The 12,191-nt window shown below is 39.6% G+C and overlaps 1 protein-coding gene across 2 annotated transcripts in view; it reads right to left on the minus strand.

Annotated features, from left to right (window-relative positions):
• Positions 1 to 6,528, minus strand: part of pak1 (p21 protein (Cdc42/Rac)-activated kinase 1) — a 60,471-nt gene extending 53,943 nt beyond the window's left edge. For both annotated transcript variants that reach the window (XM_084350092.1, XM_084350090.1), the window contains exon 1: positions 6,341 to 6,528. The gene's annotated coding sequence lies outside the window, so the exon portion shown is untranslated. The remainder of the gene's footprint in view (positions 1 to 6,340) is intronic.
• Between the last annotated feature and the right edge of the window lie 5,663 nt (positions 6,529 to 12,191).

Genomic DNA, 12,191 nt, shown 5'->3' on the forward strand with positions numbered 1-12,191 from the left:
CAACACGTGCTATTGCTTCAATACCACTTGAAGCTCTTCACAACACTTGCCATATTCACCTATTCATATGCACATTCATACACTGATGGCAGAGACTACCATGCAAGGTAGCGCCCTGCTCATCAGGACTGCCACAGCGCTTCCATGCTCAGCCCTTCAAACACACTCACACACCGATGAACAGCCACCAGAAGTGATTTAGGGTTCAGCATCTCACACAAGGGCACTTTGACCCTCCGTTCAGTAGACGACCTGATCTACCTGCTGAGCCACAGCCGCCCCAAAAGCACAAGCTGGTGACTTTCTGCAGGTCAAGCGAATCTGCAGTGCTTCTGACTGATACATTCAGACAGATCAGTGCTGACAGAAAACAGATTAAATTACACCGATGTTATCCCTGAATGGAGCCCCACCTGTTAAAGCTTCTTCCTCCCCTGTCCTCTAAACAGACAGAGCTCTGACTCCTGAATGAAACGGAGCTGAAGCAAGAGGAATATTTCAGTCCCCTCTCCAGGTTTGATCATAATTACGCCAACAGTATTGGGACTATCTGTGTTATCATGAACCATACTATTACCAGCTTAGAGATGCCTCGTCTCCCATTCTTTCATCTGCCTTCACATCAATGAGGTGGATAAAATACTTAAAGAAGGAAAAAAATCAATGCAGGATCACAGTTTTCCTGTGGATTCAGCCAGTCAGCCTGTTTCATGGAGAGACGAGGAGAGTGCATGTAGTTTTGTGCTGTCTAGACGCCGTGCTCAGCAGCTCCAGGAGCCTTCAGGCAGACAGACTATCCATTATTCAGCTGCTGGCAGGCTTCTGCCTGCTCAACAGCCAATATTACTATTTCTGTTGGTACCGTGTGTGAGCCGGTGTCAAAACTGCAAAGAAAAAATATCCATCTTCATGAGTTATTTAGTTTTGGTTTAATAAATTGAAATTAAGAAGGCAGTGAAGCCTGATCCTTCTTCTCATCGGAGGGATTCCTGAGGTGTTCCCAGCTCTGCTCTTCATCACAGCAGTCCGGGAGGATGCAACCAACATCGCTGACCACACAATAACCTGCCGATTTAAGTTTGACATTTTGGGAAATACACTTATTTAATCTCTTGCCAAAAGTTAAGAGTAAAAGATGTATATCACTCTGCAATGATTAATCAGTTCATTGAAAAGGTGTGACAAATAATTGCCCATTATTTTCAAAATAGATTCAAATGTTCAGAGCATTTTAGAAAATAAAGGCAAAGATCTGATTCCAGCATCTTAAATGTGAATATTTTCTAATGTCCTTCCTCCTCTATGACAGCAAACTGAATATCTTTGGCTGTGGACAAAACAAGACATTTGAGGACATCATCTTGGGTTTTGGGGGAACACTGATAGACATTTTATACACCAACAACTAATTGAGAAAATAATCTACAGTTGCAGCCTTCGAAACGTTCCCAGTGGGATATGAAGCCGCGTGACAGACTGAACAAAACAATGATGCACACACCAGGTAACAGCAACGTGCCCAGTGGAGTCAAGGTGTTAGACAGAGTCTGGTTAGCGGTTTCCCCCTTTATTCATCTTCTCAGCATATCTTCTTAATTCTCTGCAAGAGAGCAAACAAACCTTTATCCCAAATTATCAAACTGTTCCTTTAGTTCGCACTCACGCTTGGCCCAGTTGCTCCGTACCGTGCCAAGGCACGATTGTCCCTCCTCCCCGGTCCCCCGCTGGCCTGCACTCACATTGGTCCAGCCACAACCAGGCCTGAGCACAGTCACCTCTTGTGCATACGTCATCATGTAGGTCGCAGCACAATGGAGAACAATACAGAGATCATGACTGGTCCTAGACGGCCCTCACATTCCTGGATTTCTTGACTGTGCAAGGAGGCGTAATACGCAGGATTATGATTGGGGCAGCAACTCACTCACAACCCAAGAGAGCTTGTTCCTTATCTTCTACGAGGTAACATGGCCTCAGAGTTTAACATGCTAAAAGCCTGATTAATCAACCAGGTAAAGAATCCCGTAGACACCTAACTGGACACACCATTCATGTTCTGCATGCATTGTGAGATGTTTGATGACAGCATCTACCCCACATATGTAATCATCTCCTCCCTAAACTCCCTCTACCACAGCAAGAGGCTGTTTTCAGTGAAAGTGATCTAAAAACTCACTGTAACTACCTGCCTGGCATTAAACAGACACCGTTGGAGACCAGCTGGTGAACATAGAGGAGCATTCAGAAGCTAAGGAGCCAGGTACTTCCCTCAGGAGTTAGGAGAGCTCATAAAAACTAACAAACAAGAAGAGCAAATATTGAACTTACATTCACCAGGTGGCAGGAACATAACTCGAAATGAGTGACGGTTCTAGGCTGGATGTGTAAATAAACAACTGATTGGCAACCTGATTTTGCATTTTGTTTTTCTTTTCTTGACACTAAATGTTTAAGTTTTCACAAAATAACTGAAACATAAGCAAAATGGAAATAACTGATTTCATAAATCTCAAATAACTAAAATACGTGGAAATGAAGTGCATTGTATATTTCTCTGTGAGTGTGTGGTTATCTCTGGCAGTAGGTAGCTCACACTGTAGGTCAGCAGGTCTAATTCACTTACTGTAGAGCCCAAACAAACTGTCTCAGGGTTAAAAATAACTAACGACAGGTGAGACAGAGCCCAAAGACAGGCCAAAACACACACACACACACACACACACACACACACACACACACACACACACACACACACACACACACACACACACACACATACACACACACACATACACACACAACCAACACACACTGTCCTCTTTCTCCTGAAGTAGTCGAGCCCAAAGCCACAGGAGCCAAATGGGTCATTAACTCCTCCCAGCCTTCCTCTCTCTTCACCATGCTGTCGAGGTGTCAAAGCGACAACTGGGTGGCCTCATGCTCCACACGGGGCCATAAAACACTCCTTTAGCCACGCCCAGGTCTCCATGGCAACAGCTGTGCCGCCACTGCCCTTAAAACCATAACGCAGTCCATGGGCTCAACTCAACTCAAGCTGCACAGACTCATGCTACAGGATCGTCTGTGGTTGGTGGGCCGGACTGGAAGCAGCTCTGGACACAATCAAACTCAGATCTAATTGTATTTGATTTACTGCACTTGTTTTGAAGCTGCTCTTCACCCATCGCAGACCCTCAAGTGCACAAGCTTTCTTCAAACCAACACATACTTTTTATGTAGTCGTGAAAAATTGGGTCCTGGGTTTGAAAATTACACTAAATGTAACTAATTAAAGTAGAACAGAAGCAAGAAAATAAAAATATATACCTACATCATTCTGTGTATACAAAGAAGGGATGGCCAATATATTGATATTATATCGTTACTGTGATATGAGACTATACATCTTCTTAGATTTTGGATACGGTTATACAGTATGGTGATATGTCATCCTGGTTTTAAACGCTGCATTACAGCAAAGTGATGTAATTTGATCTTACCAGACTCTTCTACTTATTCAAATATTTGGCTTTAACTACTTAGTCATTATCTCCACATTACTAATAGGAACCAATCGAGAGCTGAAGTCACGCCCCTTCTGCTGGACCCCTATGGGCCTTTATTTTGGAAAAAATATGTCATGTAGTGAAGAGAGAGAGATAAAAAAAAATGTTTTCCCTGTTTGAGATGTGCCATGAATCACACATATGATGTTTGTCAATTTAAAATTCATTTTTCAAGACAAGAAAGCCTCAGTTTGTCGTAAATAAAGTAAAATATCATCTAGTTTTGTGTGAAACCGACTCACCAACACCAACATGGCTGCCAACTCAGACTTTCTTGACTTGCAATATTATCTTTTAAAAACGGGATACGTAATAAAAAAATGATTTATCTGGAGAACGAGCTATGATCCTACCCTCTCACTGAAGTTACAAAGTGCAGAAACAAGTGACAGAGACATCACAAAAAACGGAAATCGCAATATAATACTAAGTGCAATATCCAAATCGCAAGAACCGCAATTATTTTATAAAGGTAAAATGTGTCACAAAACATTGTTCTAATGAAATCTTGTTTGCTGCAGAGATGCTCTGGTCTACAACACTTGTTCTCCAGATATAATAAAACATGTTTCTTTGGCAGAGACCAGGAGAAATGCCACATCATCATGATTTTACTAGTTTTTCAATGAAAATTGTGATGTAAAATCTAATCATCCATGATAATCATGCATTATATCGCAATATCTGTCAAAATAATCGCAATATCACTTTTTGACCATATCGCGCAGCCTTTACTACAAGACACTGTACTATCAACATAACTCTGAAGCTGCTATTTTAAGGTGAAAAAGTTACATTATGTTGCTTTAAAGTAGGGGCGAAACTAATAATAATAATTTCCATTACTGATTAATCTTATTATGATGTGATGTGTACAAATTTGAAACCAGAACTGGCACTCAGTAGAGCGCATACCTCCACCAATGCCCAACAGTCACTCATAGATACTAGCCACCTCAATATGCCTGATATTTTTCATCGAGATCCATTCATTATTCCCTGAGAAACTGGCGAAGAAATCATCAGTAATGTGGATTTAATGAGTGGGTATCTCACTTTACTGCACTGCAGCCTTTTAAACCAGGACAAGACAACACTTACAACATATCACCATATAACGATATCCAAAATGTAAAACAATGTAGTCTCATATCATGATAACGATAATATTGATATACTGCCCAGCCCTATGACTGATAAATGCACTGACATATTGTTTCAGGTCTAATGTCAGTGAAAATCAGGATTCAATGAGTTAACTTTCCATTTCCTACAAGACTAACCCATCAAAGACTGAATACAATTGATAAATACAATATTGTACTCCACACACATTTAACCTTCTTCTCCATTCAAATTCAGAGGTTTTCAACCTGAGCTGTGGGAACTCATGACATCACAAACATGACAGGCCAATAAAAATCACTGTCATTTAACCGACTGTAAATAATCCCCTCTCTCCACTATCAGCTCCCCTCATACAGGTGTGAAGCTCAGGAGTAAAACAACATCGAGCACATGATGGGAAAAGGATAACACAGGGAGTCCAGCAATAACTGCATGTGTGTTTCATTCAGGGGCACCAACACTTTTAATCAGCTTCACACACTTAATCCAGGAAACTGCTCGCTCAGATGACGAGGAAACTTTTTATAACGGGGAGCAAAGGGCAGCGTCAGCCCAACTCAGCCGGAGAGAGGCTGTACTTTATGCACAGAGAGACAAAGACACAAGTTTATTTAGAAGGGAATTGACTCTAAATACTGATAAAAAAAATGCCAAATGAGAGTTAGAGCGACCTTTTCTGTCCATCTGTAATCAATAAGAAGCAGCAGATATACACTGTCGGGCTTGCTTAAGACTTTCAAATGCCTCCAGAAATCTACTGGCACATAAATACGACTGAAGGATGGAGAAGAGTGCACTGCTTTCTGCTGAGCCGTGTGGAAACAAGTGCATTTCAGACAGATTACTGTGCATGTATCACAGAAAACTAGAAGTTTATAGCAATTAATGACACAGCAGGTGATGTGAATCTACAGTGAAGCACAATGACGTCCCTGTAAAGTCACCACTGAGCACTGCAGACAGCTTATAGTGACATTAAAGGGACATTATGCAAATAATTTACAAAATATGTGCGGATTTCTGCTTCCTTAAGACTCAACCTTGATTACTTGTATACTTTAAATATATTACACCAGATTAGAGCTAAAATTAAAACTTAAAATCTGAATAATTTCAGGATATGAGGGAGTGAGAGGAGAGCAGGGGATCTGTCTGTTCTTGGGCACCGCATGGACTTTCTGATGAATCATGTCAGAGGTATCCTTTGAGGTAGATTTCTGGAAAACTGGCAGGATTTCATTCATTCATTCATTCATTCATTCATTCATTCGTGATACTCGCCCTGACGTTCACAAGCAAAAACTCCCATGTTATCACAGCCTGCTGGTGCTGGTAAACTGGGAGGAAACCGGTGTAATAAAAAAAAAAATAATCACACCATCCACCTCCGGCTGCTATAACCTCGTCGTGGCTGACTTCAGGTCCACTGTATGAGGGCTAACGGGCCTGCGTGGTCCGGGGTGTTAATACATGGATGAAGATAAAGGATAAGGGAATAATAGTGTGATCCAAGACTACAGTAACCATTAACCCTTTCCTATTCTCAAGCAAATGAGCCCCTAATTCACAACGCACCATGCCTGGCTGAGAAGGGAGATGTAGGGCTAAATTTGAGGTGTAGAATTGAAGTCGAAAGGCTCACTCACCACCTGTCTGGTTGCAAATGTAAATCCCAGAATGTTGGGTGATAATTTCCGACACCGGGACACACCGTCTCATGTATTCGGCAAACTCTGCTCTCCTCTCGGCTCAGCTCTGCTCCGCTCTGTCGCCCTGCTGGTCGGTTTTTTAACAGTAAACTTGCCGAACCCAGGCTATTGTTAGCCAGGCACAGAGAAGCCTGCTGCACAGAAACACCCGCCCCCTAACATGCCGCTCCGGACGTCTCATTGGTTAATTTCAGCATCGCCCGCCGCCGATTGGTTGGTGCGGATGTCCGCTCAAATTCTGGGGCGGGTCGCAGCCCGTCAGTAGAAGGCGAACGTTGGTGCGTTCAATGACGACTGGGAAAAAGTCCGACATTCCAGCTCCCTTCAAGCCCTGGCTAAGGGCGTTGCTTTCACGTATGAGGTTGCCAGGAGATCATAAACCAGAAATAAGTAGGAATTTATAAAGAGTATAATTTATCAAGAGAACCTCACATTACATGTGATGCATTTATGATATAAGAAAAAAATGCTCAAAACAAACTTTTGAGGACTGAATACTAATGATAATAACTACTAATCTTATTATTATCACCACCACCACTACTACTACAAACTATCTAACTAAATAATAATAATAATAATAATAATAATAATAATAATAATAATAATAATAATAATAACATATTGTATAGCATTGTATAGCATTAGTAACATTTGGCTTTGAAAAGCGTTATGTAAGTAAATTTGACTAACTAATTTTACTATATCAAAATACAAGCAATCAACATAATACACAAGATGATAATTGTTTTGTTGTTCAAATGATTGAAATGATTACTTCAGAAATTATACAAGATTAATCAATATTGGTTTTTCATGTGACATTACAGAAAAAAATGCTCTTTTTTTAAAAAATTTTTTTTTATCAGAATCAAATGTGAGAAAATGGAACATCCTGCAGCTTTGTCTCACTGTCCATAATATGACTATCCAAACAGTGCTATCGTCAGTGTTATCTTCATTTATAATTGCACCATCAACATAGGATTTTTTTTTTTGGAGATTACCAGTTTGTTATTCTGTTTAGCGTCTTCCATAGTCTAACATAAAAAGCAAAACATTTGATTGTTTAAACAAATGTTTAAAACTTCAAACTCATTGTGAAGATGTTGTTACCTGTATTATTAAACACTGGCTTACTTTGAACATTTTTGGTCCTCTCCAGCATCGCCCATTGTGAAAACAGAAACAAAACATCTAACCTGGAAACAAACAAGCAATTCCCCCGTTGTGGAAAACCAAATTAAGTTTGATCATCTTAATTAAATTCTTGAAAAAAATGTGCAATGTTTCCTCAAAGCACACTATTAAAATAAAAAACTGAAAAAAACATCTAATTTTAGCATTATTTTGAACATACTGCATTAAATGAGGTTAAGAATTACAAGACAGCGACATCTTGTGGTAAGAGTGAAGAACTCCACAAACTCTTAAGTGTAGGCTGAGCTGCTCCCTGCAAAACAAACCTAAGAAAATACATAGAACATAACATTTCAGCTCTGCCTTCCTCAGTTCAGCTTCAGAGATGACATCATTTAAGTCCACCAACAGTGCGTGCTCAACCACTTATCATCAACAGGTGCTCTAAGTGACTACCTGTAGTAAGATAAGAGTGTTTAAGGGGTCTAACTTACGTTGGCAAGTCCATATTAACGCAATACATACAGTTACTGAGTTCAATGAAGTTTGGTAAAGACATTAGGAGCATATCTATGGCCCCGTTGTCCTATATTCCCACATTCTCATGGTCTTACGTTCCCACATTCTCATGGTCTTATGTTCCCATGGCCCTATGTTCTCATGGCCCTATGTTCCCAGAGTAATATGTTCTTAAGGTCTAATGTTCCAATGGTGCTATGTTCGAACATTCTCATGGTCTTATGTTCCCATTCCTCAGTGTTTCCAGGGTCCTATATTCCCTACTTCAATATTCTGTTAAAACATCTTAACTCTCTTTTTGGGTTCGGGTCAAAGCCCTGACGCTAATCCAGGGACATAAAATACCACCCTGGGAAAATGGGACCCTGTGTGAGAACATATATAGAACTAGGGAACATAGACCCGTTTGTATTGTACGCATTATATTTACCATGTAAAATTGGGTAACATTCTCCACTTACACAATGTAGTGTGACGTATGTCGCCTTTACAAACTGCACGTTCTTTTGCTTCGGCTGCTCTATCATATAATATGATAATAATAATAATAATAATAATATAATAATAATAATATAATATAATATAATATAATATAACATAATATAATATAATATATTTTACTAGGTTAGGAATGAAAAAGCACTGAGATAACCACAGACGTATACTGTACAGTTGGCACCGGAAGCAAAGGGACGTACAGTCTGTAAAGTGGATATATGTCACACTACATTGTTGAAGAGAAGAATAGGACCCTGAGAACATATGAATGACCTCCAGGCATTCAGAGTATGAAGCCCACATGACAACCAACCCTGACTTTACATCTAGCGCCACCATGTGGTTAACATTTGTGTTTCTTTGTGAAATGTCTCAACAGCTGTTGGATGAATTGCCACTGACATTTGGTTCAGATTTGTTTTTCTGAGAATTAACTGATCCCTGACCATTTCACCCGGTAACATCATCAGGTCAAACTATAAATGTGTACTTTTGACAGCTGATGAAGCTCAGTGTTGCTGATGTTTTATCGATGCAGTAATAAAGCAAAGAAAACTAACACGTGTTGCACATGTCTGATTACATGTTACAAGATATAATGCAAATAATGAAACTTCTCAGGAGCCATGGTGTAACAGCATGTCACTAGTTTGTGGACTTCTGTTTAGATGAATCTTGCAGTAAACTCAAGTTAACATCTTTAATGTGTCTAAAAGTCACTTCACAACATGTGTCTAATCTGTTGAGGTTAGATTTCTTGGTACAGAGCCTAATGCGTCAACGTTTCCTATGATGATGAGATAAACAAGTCACGTTCCTCCAACCACAAACGACAAGCTGCTGATGAGGGCTGATATAGAGGTTATAGGGTGAGAGGTGTCAGTGTTTGCTCGTCCTCAGAGCAGAATGGCTGCAGTCACAGAGCTCTCCTTCCTGCTGTTTGCTCTCATCAACAACATTCATGCAGAAGAACGTATCGTCATCATACAGGAACGGGACTCTTACACCTTCAGCCTCCCCGAGGAGGCCAACTCCTGCCTGATCTCCAGATTTGTTGGTGAGGAGAAGCTCGTCCTGTGGAATACCTCTGCCCTCTGGTCCGAGAACTCCACAGTACCTGAAGACTTGAAACAACGACTGTCAGTTGTCAGCAGAGACAATACTTCTTCTTACAGGATCCAGAACCTGACCCACTCAGACTCCGGCCAGTACCAAGAGGAGTGTTGGGGCAACGTGACATATGAGGAAAACATCACTATTATTGTTTGTAGTGCGATAAATAGATACAAAGATGTTCGTGTGACAGTTGGAGAAACAGTGGACCTGCCATGTGAGGGAGCGGCTGACAATCTGGACATCCAGTGGCTCAAGAGTGAGTCTGGATATTCGGACGACATTTGGACAAGAGTTTTTGGGGACAGTGTAACATCGGTGATGGACAATGTTAAAGGAAGATCTCAAGTGGTGAAAACCTCATCAGGACTTCGTATTTATAACCTCACGTTAACACAGTTCAGATTGTACACCTGTCTGGTGATGAACCAACAGCAGTGTGTCAGCAGTCACCCTCTAATGTTACACCTACCAGTGGAGAGGATCCTCCACACAGTGGGAGAGACAGCTGTGTTACAGTGCCCTGCCGCTGAGTTCACTGACGACCAGCCCCCACTTTGGACAAAGTTTAATAGGATGACCTCCGATCGTGTCTCAGAGGTGGGCAGAAACTACTCACTGGTGCTTTCATCGCTTCAGTTAAATCACACAGGTTTTTACAAGTGTGAAATCTACCCCCATGATCAATGGCATGACCTGGTGGTGTGCCCCAAACCTGGCCCACCTGCTGTCAAGCTTGTCTCAGAAGGAGACAATGTCACTTTCAGATGCAGAGGTTGGGAAAGGTTGAAGTGGCACCACTGGTTCATCAAGTCAAACCGAACAGAAGGCAGACTCCTGAGTGTAGTTGATTTAGCATCTGATTCTGATACGAAGAGCAGACTGAACATATTTGAAGATTATGGTGGCTTGTTGATTCTCTCTAATGTCTCACTGGAAGACACAGGAGAGTACTGGTGTGCTGTTCTTGACCCATATGACCATTGTTTGTCATCAGCCAAAACTCTTCTGAAGGTCAGAGAGCCCTCTGGGATGGACTTCACCCTCTACACGGTGAGGTCCTCACTGCTCCCTGGTCTGCTGGTGATCCTCTGTGTTGTTGTGGTCGCTGTGAACCAGAGGACCAGGAGAGGAGAGCAGCGTTCAGCTCAGACAGACAGTTAATAAACAAACTGTGTGTTTATACTAACTCATCATCATGGTTTATCACCTATTGTAGATGTAAGTACTCATTTCTCTTCATCTTTAAAACAGGATGTTCAATATTATATTATATTGTATTATATTATATTATATTATATATGCTGGTGGTGGCCAATTCATGTAAATTGAACATATGTGAACTTGAGAGAAAGATGGAGACAGATTATTGTTATTATTATTACTACTAATAGTAGTACCAGTAGTAGTAGTCGTAGTTGTAGTCGTAGTATTAGTATCTGATTATTAGGAGTATTGTTGTTGTTGTTGTTTAGAGGTGACATAAAATATGAAAATAAATAAAAAGAGGGGTAACACTTCATAATAACATCATAAAAATAGATGACATTTATAGTTAATTAAACTTTAGTTAATAGTTATTTCACTGCTAACAAAACATGCTTTATTAACAACTGTAAATGTTGATAAACATCAGCTGCAACTTTATAATGGCCATCCAAATAATGTTTACAGATGAACTGCACAGTATTTATCAACATTCACAAAGTATTATCAACATCAGTTGACACGTAACAATAAACAAGAGCTTAATAAAGGGTTTGTAAAACATCTGATTGTTTGTCAACAGTGGAATAACTATTAACTTAACTTTAATTAACTATACATTTACCATTTATTAATCACGCTCATTAGAAAGTGTTTCCAAAAGAGGTCGACGCAATAAAGAAAACTAAATGTAATAATGTTATTGATATTGATAGCATGGGAATAAATAGCTAACAGTTATAATATTAATAATGATAATAATAGAAATAGAAATACTGATAATAGTTTTAAGGATGTCCCCTCAGTTTCTGTATTAGTTTGTGTATAGTGATGTATAATAATAATAATATGTATAATGTATAATAACATTATGTTTTTAAGTCATTTTTAACATGTATGCAAGTAATCGTTGAACATTTCACTGGAGGTATATTTTTTAATCTTTCTACTTAAAATAAAATCTTGTTCTGATGATTATGTGATTTTTGTTTCAATCACATGTGAAGGAATCTGAGTTGGCTTTTATGCATATATATATATAATAGCTGTATCTTGTAGTGTTGTTAGTGCTATATAATTGTTATACCTTGGTCTATATCAGTCATCTGTATAAATAAACAATACATGTTGATACCCAGTTTTTACTGTGTTGATTGTTATTTCTGATTGTAATTAAAACCATAACCCACGCCACAAAAACAGTTCAGTATCATGTTATAGCGTGAAAATTTTATTGTTATAATGAAAATGTTCATGTTTTAACATGATGTAAAATATCTTTTATAACATGAAAATATTTTGTTACTACATG

The sequence above is a fragment of the Pagrus pagrus genome, assembly GCF_965226575.1.
Source record: "Pagrus pagrus genome assembly, chromosome: 4".
Taxonomy (NCBI): domain Eukaryota; kingdom Metazoa; phylum Chordata; class Actinopteri; order Spariformes; family Sparidae; genus Pagrus; species Pagrus pagrus.